The 12,749-nt window shown below is 37.7% G+C and overlaps 1 long non-coding RNA gene across 1 annotated transcript in view; it reads right to left on the reverse strand.

The window, feature by feature from the left end:
- The window catches only part of LOC131553873 (uncharacterized), a 36,869-nt gene that overhangs the window by 20,507 nt on the left and 3,613 nt on the right, over nt 1-12,749 (reverse strand). Inside the window, exons 2-4 of the long non-coding RNA XR_009274284.1 lie at nt 2,700-2,808; nt 486-571; nt 218-389 (exon numbers count right to left, since the gene is read on the reverse strand). This is a non-coding gene — a long non-coding RNA (uncharacterized LOC131553873). The remainder of the gene's footprint in view (nt 1-217; nt 390-485; nt 572-2,699; nt 2,809-12,749) is intronic.

Consider the following 12,749-nt stretch of genomic DNA (forward strand, 5'->3'; position numbering starts at 1 on the left):
TTATCATCTTAAAATCATCTTACTGTAACATATTTTTAACAATATTAATGTTATTCTTATGTTTACTTTAGGAAAATCTGTAAATCAGTTAGATTTTACAAAGACATGTTTACCACGACCTAAAGGTGGACATTTTGCTAATGTGACCTTAAGGCTGTAAAACTTTTTTTAAGTAATCAAAAGTGTACTTATTTGAGAAATTACCCAAACTACTGACCTCGGCTACTTTATTTTCTTATTCCACTCATGATTTGTCCTTGCCCCTCTCCTCCTCTCTTGTACTTGGCGGAACTGATGACTTTAGGCAGTGGCAGTGGCAGGACAGGGTGGCACGTCCTGGCATGGATCAGCCAGTTATTGCTTGCTTAGACCTGGTTCCTGTCGGCACCCTGCTGAGAGAAGACATGTCACTGCAACCCATCCACACACCTCTGACAGAACCTGCTGCGCTAGAGATTATGAACGGCCCTCATCAAGCCACTGACCCGTCCACAGGGGCCCAGCAGATGGGCCCTCGGTGCTGATGCCTGCTTAACCTCTCCGTGCATCTTCAGCTTTTGGCTCCTTCAAACTGGACACACACACACACAAAAGATCTATAAAAGAACGAAAGCCCGGACCCTTTTTCAGACGCTCCTGCATTTAACGAGCAAAGTGTAATTAAGATGGAGGCCTGATAAAAGCAAACTCTTGTCTAGCTGATGGTGTGTGACTTGATCAGCCAAGTAGCTGTGTCTGAGTTTTTAAAAGTGGACCGACAGCTGAAAAATAGCAAACGCCGAAACCTGCCGTCAGGAAGAGGGATGTGCGGTCCGTCCGACTGTGGCAGCACGGGGCTGCCCAAAATAGGTGTGTGTGTGTGTGTGTGTGTGTGTGATCAACAATCATAACAAATGATTTGACTGCAATCATCTTGGCTGCCCTCAAACTTATGACAATAGTTGTTAAATAATTCCAAAACAAGCCTGTTTGTCCCGTGGAGTTTCACATTTTGAAGGTCAACTATTTAAATTGATAGAGCTGCGGTTTTGCTGATGTATGCAAGCAATTATACAAGCAAACACTGCCAGATTTTAAGATCAAGTGCTCCTTGCTTGAAGGGTACAGAGATTTACCTGTTGTCCTTCTCTGTCTAGCCTATATATCTGTCAGAAGAACACAGCTGGTAATTTACAATCAAAAATAAATACCATATAAATATCTGTGTACTTTGAACATCATCAAAATTGATCATCAGAACTGTGCATTCTACATATTTAGGAAAATTGGGTGTGATTTCATTTTAAACAAATTTCACTCAGAAATTGGTGGTAAATTTAAATAAATAAATAAATAAGCACGTTAATTTAAAGACCAGTTTTCTTTTGTTTTTCTTTTTTTTTTAATTAGTAAGACTGAAATTGTGTTTTCTTGCAAAATGTATACCAATAATCTTTGTTTTATCTACAGCTTCACGTCATTCATTCATTCATTCATTCATTTGATTATTAATACAATTAGTATTGTTTGTTTATCATCTACTAATTAATGTGTAATTAATGTGGCTTTCTTTCAGTCCATGTCTATTATCTTTGAGATAATCTATATGCTTGTGCGTTATAGAATATACTGTACATTTAAAATTTTGAAATTTACCTTATTTCACTTGGACCAGAAATATTGATGACTCATTTAAGTTCAGATAATAAAATAAAATAAAATAAAATAATAAAAACACAATAACTCTTTTTGACATAATTCATAGGGCTTTGAATAAAATATTTTACAAATATTCCGAATACTGTTTTGAGCAAAATAAATGGGTCATACTTTATTTTAAGTTCAAATTATCGCTATTACCTACAGTCATGGCCAAAAATATCGGCACCCTTGGTAAATATGTTCAAAGAAGGCTGTGAAAATTAATCTGAATTGTTAATCCTTTTGATCTTTTATTCTTGATCTTTAAAAAAATAAAAAAAATCTAACCTTTCATTGGATAATAAGAATTTAAAATGGGGAGAAATATCATTATGAAATAAATGTTTTTCTCTAATACACATTGTCCACAATTATTGGTACCGCTAGAAATTCTTATGAGTAAAATATCTCTGAAGTATATCCCCATTCATATTCACAATTTTGAGCACTCCGGGGTGATTGTGAACATGAAATTATCCAGCCATGGCTTCCTGTTTCACAGAAATATAAATAGGAGGGAAAACAAAGCTGAAATTCGCTTAATCATCAGTCACAATGAGAAAAACCAAAGCATATATTCCTGATGTGCAGCAAAAGATAATTGAGCTTCACAAATTAGTGAAGTGGCTTTAAGAAAAGAGCTAGAGCAGTGAAAATTCCCATTTCCACAATCAGGGCAATACTTAAGAATTTCCAATCAACATAAAGTGTTACGAAACTGCCTGGAAGAGGATGTGTGTCCTAATGCACGGTGAGAAGGAGAGTTTGAAAAAAAAAAAATCACAAAATTTGACAAAAAAATAAATAAATTGTCAAACAGCGCCTTGTCACAGAACGGCCAGACTCCACCTCCACCCAAACACAACTATCACCGGAGTTCTGATCACTTGCAGCTGTCACTCATTCAATCACCTCATCAGCAGCCAGTACAAAGGTGCACACCGGAGTCAGCACATTTGTCCGGTCTCGTATTTACGAAGTGGACTCTCCTTCGCTGTACAGATCTCAAAGAGACTTACTTGTGTGAGTTACTTTTTCTGTTCCTCCTTAGTGAATGTCCTGGTTCCCCTCGTCTCCAGCTTCCTGAGGAGTGTGCCCAGTCGATGTGTCTCTGTTCCTCTCAAATCCCTGTAAAGACATGCCAGTCTGTTAATTCTCTGCTTCGAGATGCTAAGAAGACTTCCAAGGACAGTTATACTCATCCGTTCATCCTCCTTCCTGGTTCTCTATTGACTCTTCTGTAAAATAAAGTATTTTACGTATACTGTGTCCTGCCACTTGCGTTACACGCCTACATCACCACATGTTGTTTGGGAGAGTTTCAAGAAAAAAATATCCTAGCTCATCCAAAAACAAACTCCAGCATATTCAGTTATCAGACACGACTGGAACTTCAAATGGGACTGGCTGCTATGGTCAGATGAAACAAAAAAAGAGCTTTTTAGCAGCAAACAGTCAAGATGGGTTTGGTGAACACAGGGATAAAAAGTACCCCATGTGTACAATTAAGCATTTTTGATGTTGTGGGCCCATATTTCTGCTGGAGGTCCTGGACATCTTGTTTAGACACATGGCATCATGGATTCTATCACAAAAATAGGTGACTGAGCACAAAACCAAGCTTCTGCTATGGCCATTCCAGTCCTCTGACCTGAACCCTATAGAAAATGAGTGGGGTGAACTGAAGAGAAGAAGCACCAACATGGAGCTGGGAATCTAAAGGGTCTGGAGTGATTCTGGATGAAGGAATGGTCTCTGATCTCTTCTCAGGTGTTCTCTAACCTCATCAGGCATTATAGGAGAACATTTAGAGCTGTTAAACTGGCAAATGGAGGTTTCAAAAAGTATTGAATAAAAGGGTGCCATTAATTGTGGCCAATGTGTATTTAAAAAAAAAAAATAAAAAAAATAAAAAACATTTATTTCATAATGATATTTCCCCCCATTTTAAATTCTTATTATCCAATGAAAGGTTATACTTTTGTGATTTTTATTTTTTTCAAAATAAAAGATCAAAAGGATTAACAATGAAGATTAATTTTCACAGCCTTCTTTGATCATATTTACCAAGGGTGCCAATATTTTTGGCCATGTCTGTATGACTTGTAAACTCCTAATTTTGCAAAAACTCCTAAACAGGCTCTTCATCAGACCAGAGTAATATTAAATAACTACATGTAACATCTGTACTGAGTAATATTAAATAACTACATGTACTTACTGTATGGTTAGGGTTACTTGCATGTAATTATGCATAATTTACTGTTATTATAATAGTAAATACATGTAACGTGTAACAAGGACACCTTAAAATAAAGTGTTACCCTAAAGTGTTACCAATAAATTGTATTTATTTATTTATTTGGTAGGTACCTTATAAGATAAAAAATAATAATAATAATTCAACATTCAAACAGAATGATATGCTAATGCTGGTACAGATATGCACTGTATTCCCCACCATTACTGTGATGTTTCAAAAATACTAATAGGAATAATTAAAAATTGTCATTCTGCGATTCTGTTCCAGGAACATTGAGCCTGAATGTTCTTCGCTTGCCAAATTATCTATAATTAGTCAAAGCTGGAGTCCAAACTGTTCTTGCCTTCCAATGTTAATATATGGCTATGTACAGCTTAATTTCAGTGAGGAAAACAGTGTGTGATTAGACATTACAAAATCCACCAACTGATCTTTACAGTAATATGAATTTATGAACGTTTTTGGAAAACATATATTAGTTTGATTAACTGGATGCTCAGTTGCTTTAATCACGATTATGGATGTAAACAAACTGCTAATTACTGTTTTCTTCAGTATCAGAGTGCTGTGATTGGCCTATTTAAGTTCAAATCACCTATTTAATTCAATCATTTTCAAATCACCAGTTATGGTTGCTAAAAAATGATCTCTATAAATTAGTACAATACCAGTCTTATAGAATACTTGATTCTGATTGTCTGGCAAATATGATATATAAAAAAGTATAATAAAATGTAGCTTACAAGTGTAGAGAGAAAGAAAGAAAGAAGATTACTTCCAAGCTAATTCATTTTCTATTATTAAAATGTGTCATTGTGTACTTTCAACAAAACAATTGACTCCAGAGTGTTAAATCACTGAAAAATAATGCTTAATAATATAATAAATAATGGTGACATGACCTCATTACTACCTCAATTGTACATTAAGCCTATATTTCAATAATTCAATTTCCTATTGTATTTATTTTAGATAAACAAAAATAACATTGTTTATTACAAACATGGATTGATAGACTGGAGTAGTGTCTTTTACTTGTGGATTATTGTGATGTATGTTATTAGCTGTTTGGACTCTAATTCTGACGGCACCCATTCACTGCTGCTAAACTTGATGGTAACGGATAGTTTAGTGTGTGACTCCCCCATTAAATGTGCTATATTGTATTCCAAAAACCCTCCACCTCACACTCATAACACTCCATCAGATAGTTGGCCGGAAATGCCACAGCCAAAATCACGAACAGAAAGATAAACTAGAGAGAGAGGAGAGAGCAGGGAAGAGTAGTCACAAGAGTGTGTTTGCAGCGCAGAGGGGGGAGAGGAGTTACATGATTTTGCCTGGAGCAAGGAGCAGGTTTTTTCTGAAAGTCTGAGTTTGATTGTTTCTCTCTTGCGCAAAGATCACTCTATTATATTTCCTGTGTGTGCATAACACACATCTTAATGCCCGAAATTCAACTGCATATCAGCATGAATTCACTGTGTTAAAAAAAAAAAAAAAGAAAAAGTTAAAGAGACGAAAAATAAAAATTCTGTCATGACTTACTTACTGCCAAGTTGCTCAAACCCTGCAAGAGTTCTCCCATTGAACCTAAAATCAGATATTTTGAAGAATATCGGTAACCTAACAGTTGATGGGCCCCAATGACTTCCAGAGTATATTCCATCTGTGAGTAAATGATGACAGAATTGCTTGTTTTGGACAAACTATCCCTTTATAATACACCTTTAGCTGATTGAATCTATTATGGTATTATTTAAAAGTAATCACTATTTTCACCTAAAAGATTTGTTTAAAAACACTAATTCGTTCATGACTAAAATGCCACTAGGGCTACAGAATGAATCATTTGGCAGCTTAAGTCTAGTTCAAACTGTCCAAACACATCAACAAACACCAACATCCAAGGTTTGTTGGGTTGTGTTGGCTCAGTATGTCAAGCCTGTTGTCGTTTGTTTTCACTGTCTAAACATATTCAATCTTCGCTTGACAGGTTTTGGAATGTTTGAGCAATCTGGTATGATTTTCCAAAAAGACTCCAGCAGACTCTAACATAATCTGACATCATGGTGAACCGTTGCCATGACATGGCATTCCTGCCAACTCAACATAGAAACCAATGTGCCTAACTGGCACTGCCTCAATGGAGAAGAAAAAATATAGCTGTCAATTTCAATTGATCATGATATATTTATTTATTTGTAGTGCATTTTATTGCATTAATGTCCTGTATTAATAAAGAAAACAAAACACATTTCAGTCTTCTATTAAGATATAAACTTCGCCATCAAAATAAATGTTATTTTTAAAAGTTGATTTTCAGGTGGGATTTTGGTATGAGTAGTAATTAGGTATGAACATTATGAAAATTATTTAAAAGTTTGAATTTCTAAATTAAAAAAAAAAAAAAAAAGAATCGCAAATGTTAAACAATATAGTTTAGGGAAATGGAAGGGGAAAAAACAAAAACAAAAAACAGTTAAACATTTAATGATTATTTACAAATATAATTCACAATGCATTAAGCAGGACTTCATCGGTAACCTGTTTCTTTACAGGAACTTTCTTTAAAGATTATTTTCTTTACATTGGAGATGTTTGTTGTGTCAGTGTGAACTTGTTCCCCAGCATTAACAACAGCCAGCTTTAGAGTATCAGAAATGTTGGCACAGTATGAACCTGCCTTTTCTTTTTATCTCAAAAGACCAAGGTGATTTGTCACAATATAAACCCTTTAATATAACTCACCAATTACTAAACTGAGACTATTGTTCTGTCTACAAGCCCTCACCGTTGATCCAATTTATAAAAAAAGTCGCCAGTCTTCTCCCAGGATGTGCTAAAGCGCTCACATTTTTCTTTGTAAGTCGCAGACAGACAGCGAAGAACTTGTGTTTTCAAAAAAAGAAAACATCTAGAATAAAGACTCTTTAAGAAGTCTCTTCCACCCACGGTTGAAGGCCTGCTGATGAATCCCCACCGCTAGAGAAGTGTAGGCGGATGCCCTCAGGACCTTGGCACCTCAGCGCAGTAGCTGGAGCCTTACATGAAGAAAAGAGTGGGGTGAAATCTTCAGTGACTACCTCTGAGAGCGGGAACTTCAGAACTCCTTTAAACCTGTGCTGTCACTTCAGCACTGAGACATTTGAGAGGAGCATGATGTGTCTCCCTCCAGCTACGTCGCATCCCGATGACTGTCCCGCACCCGACCGGCTCGTAAGAGCCATGGAGGACACGGGGCCAGAGGCTGCTTGATGAGTCGTCCTGACCTACTTTGAGCGGCATGTCTTCACTTTTGATAAGCTGTTGCTCTCGACTAGCTTGCCTTCGTAGATGTCGAGTTTATTTATTAGCGCTGACCTCTCAAAGCTGTCAGCGCTGGTGAAAGCGACCTGACTCATTCCCATCAATACTGCCCGGGGCTTTCCGAAAGATGTCAGTAAGGGTTCCCATACCCACATAAACTGGATCAAATACACTGTGTCATTTGGTTATTAGCCTGGATGGAGAAAGGCTCTAATCTATTTAATGATTCTGTCTGCTGATTCGTAGTGGTTCATGTAAGACACTGAAAAAGGTGTTAAATGGATTTACTCTGGTCTACAAACTGACCCACTTTGAGAGGACATGACAAATCTAGTTTGAGAATAAATGGCAAGGGATGACATCCATCACTGCTGTCTATGAAGATGAGACTGTACTGAACAGCTGATTAGTATTTCTTTCTAGTTTTTTTTTTTTTTTTTAATGAGACATGCTTCCAAGAAATTTACTGTTTATGCTCTCTAGACATATGTGCGTCATTGTCACAGTTCTCAAAAACAAAGACACAGTGAGCAATAATGCTGCATCTTCAGTCCTAGCTCTAAAATCTCATCCACATCCTTATATTTAAACCAGCCAGACCGAACTACACACATGAAGCTTTCTCATATGTATCATTAATTAGCCAGATTTTATGAAGAACATGGTTTTAAATAACAACTTAGGAACAAAACATTGGTTTGTTCCTGACACAAGCTATTGTATGGCTTCAAAAGACTGCAGAATGCAGCGCACGGTCCATTTGTGCTACAATTTTAGCATGAATTAGCAAGACAGTAACTGATGGAACCATTAATGTGGCTATTATTATGATGATTTGCTTCTTACTAAAAACAAACAATACTGTGAGATTCACCAAGCAACCTCACCTCTTTAGACACCTGCGCTTATTCTTCCATCACAAGTTTTGACAGTTCATGGAGCACTCGGTTTCTCAAAGACTGTTTATCATAGAAAAACTACAAACTTCCTCAGATAAAAAATAAATAAATTAATAAAAAAAAATTAAAAAATTAAAAAAAACCTTTGTGAATTTATTCATAAAGTAAGTCCAGGTGGAACATCAGAGCTGTGGCACAGTATAATAAAGACAAAAAGCCAGTAAGTGATGTGACTGAACTAACTAAATAGCATATTACTAAAAAAAAAAATAAATAAAAAACTCCAGGTAGGAAGTGTAAAGTTTTTCCAAAAATAAAATAATTTTCAATCTTCGTGCAGTGGGATTTAAATTAAACATAAGCTAAAGAGATATTGAATATCACTTATACAGTTCTATCATAACAACTCTCTGAGGGTTTGGCATGGTAATGTACATGGCAAAGTTAATATGTTTGGTCTTGGAGGAATAGATCTGCTACATTGCTGCTGTAGCAGAGCAAGTACCGAGACTTCCTACTGCCAATACACCTTCATACAACATGTTGCTCTGAGCATGTAACAAATACTACTACATTATATATGAAATAACCCCCATATATAGCATACATGAATCACCATGTAGCAGATCTATACAGGTGGACCTGGGGAAGGCGGAGGGTTTCTGAGCACAATGCAACTGCTACAGCAATCACTAGCACTATTTGGATGTTGAGCGGCAAACTCACTGGCTGCTGATACAAAAGGGCCAATCAGCTGCACTATGTGATAATGATGTCATAATGTCAGATTGAGTTAGACCTATCGGACAGCGCCATCTAGAGTTTCATGACAGAACTTTGGATTTGTTGGTACAGGTTTTAATGGTAAAATATGGCTGGTAACTAATATGAAAGGTTTAACAAAGAAAAAAGCCTTAGACCACCACTTACTATATGTCAAGGACAGAGACAGATATTTTAAATGCCCTCCTAAAGAAGTGCAACAACCTGAAGCTTTGCATTGTCAGTGAGGGCAAAATCTTGGCATAGAGTCACATTTATCCAAAGAAATGTATCCTGTGAGGCCACTTTATATGAAAATGAGCTGGTGTGGGTGTTACTGTTGATATTAAGGAAGGCTCTTTTACTTTTACATATATATATATCACTCTGGAAAAAAGGTCAATGTGGATATATCGTCAGATATCATCATCTATTTCTGATGGTGGAAGTTCACACTGAAATAGGCGGTTGTCCATCAAAACAGCCAGCCTCTGAAAATATTCATGACATGTTGCGCTGCATTAACTGGCAAAGTCGCCGAGGTGGAAGTGAACTCCTGAGGTGAAACTGGACTGATTAGCGTCATTAAAATACAATTCATCAGCTAAAGTGATGAGAGGATCAATTCATAAATGTGTGTGATTACATATAGCTCATAGAATGGGGGAGTTAAACTGATGTGTGCTTTTGTGCGGCTTGCATGAAATGTGCATAATATTTTCTCAAGGACAGTAACAAATACTACCAACCATGTTCAAAGTGTCTGCTGGCCTTGCAATGTTATTTCATGTTTACTCAAAGGCCTTGAAACCCTGCTAGTTGCATTGATTAATTATATTTTGGTAGTCACACACAGAAACACCTTCCTTGAGGCTCAAAACAAATCAATGGAGTCTACGCTGAATTCACCAACTTAAACTGACAGTTACTAGACAAATGGTATTAATCTTAGACTTTTCTCCCATTTGTTTCTTAATCTTACTCACGTACACATCTGGCTAGACAGAGTGAACTTGTTGGTCCTCAGCACCACATATCCACCAACCATCTGGAGCCCTGGAGGAAATCCCACACTCTCAGAAATAAAGGTACAAAAGGTGTCACTGGGGCGGTACTTTTTCAAAAGGTAGATGTTTGTACCTAAAGGGTCCATTTTTGTACCTTAAAGGTACATATTAGTACTTTAAGTGTACATATTTGAACCTAATAGGTACAAAAGTGTACCTTTTGAAAAGGTACCACCCCAGTGACAGCTTTTGTACCTTTATTTCTGAGAGTGCAGAGGGCCAATTCACCTGCAGCTCTACAAATAATAAAAAATAATAAGTTACATATATTTATATATTTAATTCTGGCTCACCCCATTTGACCAAAGGATTTAATTTATCAGGGAAATGCAGTGCATGGGATAGTTTAGAACGATGAAAAAGGCACTTAACCTCAGGTTACGCCAACGGGACTTAAAGGGATAGCTCACCCTAAATGGATTTTCTCACCCTTATGCCATTCCAAACCTGTGTGACTGACTGACTGACTGGAACACACAAAAAATGATATTTTGAAAAATATAACGGTAAAACATTCACAACGGTAAAACATTCACATTCAAGCACTTTTTTTCAAAGTCACTTGCAATGCATATATTTGATCAGTTTATGCATTCACTTGGAATCAGGCCCATGACCTTGGCAGTGCTAGTGTCATCTCTATGTTTGAGCTGCAGCAGTGCTTGTGGGTAGAAATAGGAAGGTTAAGAGGGTTCACCAAAAATGAAAATTCTGGCAAACTACTAACACTGTTGTCATTACAAACCTGGCTTTGTCATTCCAGACAATCAATCAGTCAGTCAGTCAGTCAGTCTGTCTGTCTGTCTATCTATCTATCTATCTATCTATCTATCAGTTTGCGTGGTTGATTGTGTCATTCTAAAAATTACATTTTTATTTGATTTATTATTATTATTATTACAACTTATCACATTTAAATATGCTTTGTGCTTTTATTGGGTATGCTTTTTATGTCATACATAATGTATGTGAAAAAATGTGAGGTTTGGTCATCAAAGCTGGATCAGTTCCAACAAGTGCAGTTATTTTTGTCCAAGAGCCCATTGTGGAGACCGACAGCCTCAGGGAAGAAGCAGCTGACGGGAAGATATTATGACGGGTAGTTCTTGTACATATGGACTTCCATCGTCCGCCGGAAGGTAAAAAGCGGATGTCCAGGATGTGACAGATCTGAGGTGATCTTCCGAGCCTTATTTGAAGCTCTCACAGTGTAAAGCACCTCGACTGATGATAGGTGGCAGCCAGTGATCTCAGAAGAGCCATTCACCCACGGTATCCTGGTCTTGGAGCGAAGAAAACAAACAGTGATGGAAGAGGCGAGGATGCTTTCAATGACTGCCCTCCAGAACTGAACCAGGATGGGAGAAGAGAGGTACAGCTGAAGTTGCCACAGACAGAACATCCTCTGTTGGGCTTTTTTGATTATAGTGGTGATTATTGTCAACCCAGGGAGTCAGAAATAGCGGTCCCAAGAGATTTCAAAAAGGCATTTATTTTCAGGGAGAGTGCCTTTGCTAGCTCTTCCTGAAATTTATTCTCTTCATGGTCTTTTTTTGTGTTCAGCCGCAGATTGTTGGCAGAACACCATGCTGTCACCAGGGCCACCTTCTCTCGATAGATGGACTCATCATTGTTAGAGATAAGGCCTACTATAGTAATGTCATCTGCAAACTTGATAAATTACTGTGCAAGCAGTACACTTACGTAAAATGATAACGGAAAGGGAGAGGAGTGTCACCAAGGTTAGAGACAAGTAGGGGCATTGTTGCAACGACCTGCCAGGTTGCTATCGGTTTGCTTACTTCCATTGCTTTCTGGATATCGAAGATCCAGTAGCAGATTGAAGGAGAGATTTTGAGTAAGTCAATTTGTGGTGTCAGAGCATCAGATCTGTAGTCATTCAGTCCTGTAATCTTTTCCTGTTTTTGGGGAATAGCACTATGATGGGGGATTTGGCATTATGGCACTTTATGTGATGATAAAGAATAATTTAATATAGCGGGGAATACAGGAGGGAGTTGCTCAGTGAAGTGCATCGGGTATTCTTGTAGAAGAAGTTCCTGTAGCTCGAACAGTAGAGCATGCTAGCAACACCAATGTCATGGGTTCGATTCCGAGGTAAAGTCTGAATTGATAAAAATGGGTACATTGAATATGATTTTAGTTGCTTTGGATAAAAGTCTCAGCCAAATTTGTCGATTGTTGATTTTCCGTTTCCTGAATATGAAAATGTTCTCTACTTTAATGACGAGTTTAGAGGGAATTGAAGTGAGATGGGTTTTTCCAGACATGAAAAGTGTGCTGATGGATCAAAGCAGACTTGGAAATGAGATAAGAGTGTGAGGAGCAAGGAGGTGTTAATTTGGTGAGACTTGTTGGTACCTCATCAGGGTAGGCCGAGCCTGTCAGGGTTCTGTCACTTCGGTCTAGTTTATTCGTGGTTTTGTGACAGAGCTCTGACACTCCCTTCTTGTCTTGTTTTCTGCTCTCTCGTCTGCATGCTCTGTTTCATGTCGGAGCGTGGTGTTCGGATCCCGGCACTCCTGTCTTGTTCAGGCTCGGTTCTGGTTTTCGTGTCGGGGTTCGGACACTCACACTCCAGGTTGGTCTTGCTGTGGGAGCGTGTGGTCTCGAGTTCGCTCGGGCCATGCGCTCCTCTGTCCATGTGTGTTGTGTTTTGTTCGGAACCGCATGCTTTTTTGTTGTCTTTGTTTTGTTGCACAGCTTGTTTTTCGACTGCATACTTTCTCTTGTTTTGTCTTGTTCTGT

The sequence above is a fragment of the Onychostoma macrolepis genome, chromosome 14, assembly GCF_012432095.1.
Source record: "Onychostoma macrolepis isolate SWU-2019 chromosome 14, ASM1243209v1, whole genome shotgun sequence".
NCBI lineage: Eukaryota > Metazoa > Chordata > Actinopteri > Cypriniformes > Cyprinidae > Onychostoma > Onychostoma macrolepis.